Source organism: Schistocerca americana, chromosome 7 (assembly GCF_021461395.2).
Source record: "Schistocerca americana isolate TAMUIC-IGC-003095 chromosome 7, iqSchAmer2.1, whole genome shotgun sequence".
Lineage (NCBI taxonomy): Eukaryota > Metazoa > Arthropoda > Insecta > Orthoptera > Acrididae > Schistocerca > Schistocerca americana.
This window is the reverse complement of record NC_060125.1, coordinates 41,290,466-41,293,334: the sequence shown is the minus strand read 5'-3', so window position 1 is coordinate 41,293,334 and position 2,869 is coordinate 41,290,466. Positions and strand designations below refer to the sequence as shown.

The 2,869-nt window shown below is 44.0% G+C and overlaps 1 non-coding gene across 1 annotated transcript; it reads right to left on the bottom strand.

The window, feature by feature from the left end:
* Positions 1–1,782: 1,782 nt before the first annotated feature.
* Trnat-ugu lies at positions 1,783–1,856 on the bottom strand. Its single transcript has one exon. It is a non-coding gene; the product is annotated as a tRNA-Thr (tRNA).
* Positions 1,857–2,869: the final 1,013 nt, after the last annotated feature.

The following is a 2,869-nucleotide window of genomic DNA, read 5'->3' as shown; positions in this document are numbered from 1 at the left end:
ACATAAATAGTGAGGAAGTATTGAATAGGATTGGGGAGAAGAGAAGTTTGTGACACAACTTGACTAGAAGAAGGGATCGGTTGGTAGGACATGTTCTGAGGCATCAAGGGATCGCCAATTTAGTATTGGAGGACAGCGTGGAGGGTAAAAATCGTAGAGGGAGACCAAGAGATGAATACACTAAGCAGATTCAGAAGGATGTAGGTTGCGGTAGGTACTGGGAGATGAAGAAGCTTGCACGGGATAGAGTAGCATGGAGAGCTGCATCAAAGCAGTCTCAGGACTGAAGACCACAACAACAACAACCTAGGCATAGTGGCTCAGTTGAGGTAAAAACCATGAATACATTTTTTTTATTTACGTTTGTCCGTAACATATTTCTCACATGAGAAGGGAAAGAGTGAACCGTAATCAGAAGACGCTTGCTGGATATCAGACCTTGCATTTCTCGTGGGCATCACGTCTCACACGAACAGCCTGAACGTCAGCTAGCAAGGTGAAAATGATTTAATTTCTGACATGTTGGGAAAAGTAAATGCTTCTGGAAGGAAGCTTGCTCTTTTGGAGAGCCAACTATTGTTTGAAAACACTGAACATTTCCCTACCCTTTGTTTGGTTCACGAAAGTGCTAGATGTCAAGAATAGGTGTCAGTAATTGTAAAAATTAAGGAGCAAATTTCGATCACAATTTGACGTTACTAGTGTGTCTCCTATCATTCGTTGCTTTGCACAACCGTTTTTGGCATCAGTTGAAGGTGCTCCAAATCATCGACAGATGGAACTGATCGACCAGCGGTGCAATACACGCCTAAAGGGCAAGTTCTTTGCAGTACGAGGTACAAAAGATTTTTATGAAAACCTTCCACAGCAAGTATTTCCATACCTGCATCATGAAGCTGCGAGAGGTACGTCCATTTTCGGATCTACTAATGTGTGTGAAAGATTATTCTCCATAACGAAAATTAATAAATCAAGGTTTTGCTCGAGTATTAGTGACGAAAATCGCAACTTACGTTTATCAATGTGCTGTACTTTTGTGCCCGGCATAAACTTTATCGTTTCTCATCACCAGTGATAAAAATTTTTCGGATTTCATTATTTTTTCTAATTTAAAACTGTGCCTCATCCTGCTCAGTGTTACATACGCGAAAACTGTAGCCTGAAAAATTTGGTATTAAACCGATTGTTCAAGTTATACTTACATGTTTAAATTAAACATGGGGGAAGAGACCAAACAGCGAGGTCATCGGTCTCATCGGATTAGAGAAGAAAGTCGGCCGTGCCGTTTCAAGGGAACCATCCCGGCATTTGCCTGGAGAGATTTAGGGAAGTCACGAAAAACCTAAATCAGGATGGCCGGACGCGGGATTGAACGGTCGTCCTCCCGAATGCGAGTCCAGTGTGCTAACCACTGCGCCACCTCGCTCGGTCCTTCAATTATTGAGAGACATGTTTGATACCCTTCCCATGAATGGTATCCAAGTACCGAAAGTGGGCATAAATACAATTCGGCATATCTATGCAGCATTAGTTCTTGTGTTTCGTTTTAGAACCGTGTCGTTTGTCGATAGAACGATGGAATAACCGATACCTTCCCACGATTGCACTGCTCACTGTGAAAAGGGCACGATAGTGTTCCAGTTACAGTGTATCTCAGCTAGAGGGTAAAACGAAGCGGCGACATCTGTGCTTACAAACACACATTAAAGGAGCGGTGACGGTTTCGTCTCCTTAGCTGCTTACAGGCGTTGACATACGTCAACGGGGACAGGTGAAAATGTGTGCCCCGACCGGGACTCGAACCCGGGATCTCCTGCTTACATGGCAGACGCTCTATCCATCTGAGCCACCGAGGACGCAGAGGATAGCGCGACTGCCATGTAAGCAGGAGATCCCGGGTTCGAGTCCCGGTCGGGGCACACATTTTCACCTGTCCCCGTTGACGTATGTCAACGCCTGTAAGCAGCTAACGGTGTTCATTTCATTGTAATTTCATTCTAACGGTGATGTAAAATGTTCTTTCGGACATGTCGGAAAGAACAGATACCATCTTAGTATATTCGTTTCCTTGTCTGCACGTGTGGTAAGTGTAAGTATGCATACTAGACCAGGAAGTTTCACACACTCGTGTGCAGCATTTCTTTCCCGGCGTGTGTTAAGCTATTCAACTTGTATTCGGAAGGCAGGAGCTCACATTCCCCACCATGCATCCTCGTTTAGAATCTTTGTAGTTTCACTAAACAGTTCAGAGCATTTTCAGTCGTATTTCTTTTCAAAAATACTGTTTCCAATTTGGTTCACCCTGGTTGTCCAGTTCAGTAATGCTGTGCTGTCTCCAGTGCCTCGGAGTTGAAGGCTGAGCTGAAGTTGTACTTTAACCGAGGAAACGTTTGCAAGTTCAATCTTTGTATGTCCGTTCTTGTAATGGGTGGTTATCAGGACTTCGGGTGTTCAATATGAAATTAAAATTAAAACACATGACGGTTGCAGGTGTTTTAATTTTCGTTTGCGATTTTAGTCGCTGAGGATACTCGATTGGTCGTGAGCACAGCTAGGGAACCACATCGGACTCCAGCAATACTGAACCTCGTGGGAAGTCGACCTGAAGAGGTAGGAGTCACATCACGTCTAAAGACTGAGGAGAACTACAATAATTCTGCCGAGTAACCAGTTTCCTTACATGCTTGACCATTAATAACACTTTTTTTGTCATCAGTCTTATGACTGGTTTGATGAGGCTAGCCTCTATTTCCTCTCGTGTGCTCTTAGAGTAGCACAAGCCCGCACTGTCACCAATTGTTTGTTGGACATGTTGCTATTATCAGACGGGATTCCACAGCAACGACCAACTACCTGAACTTGAACGATG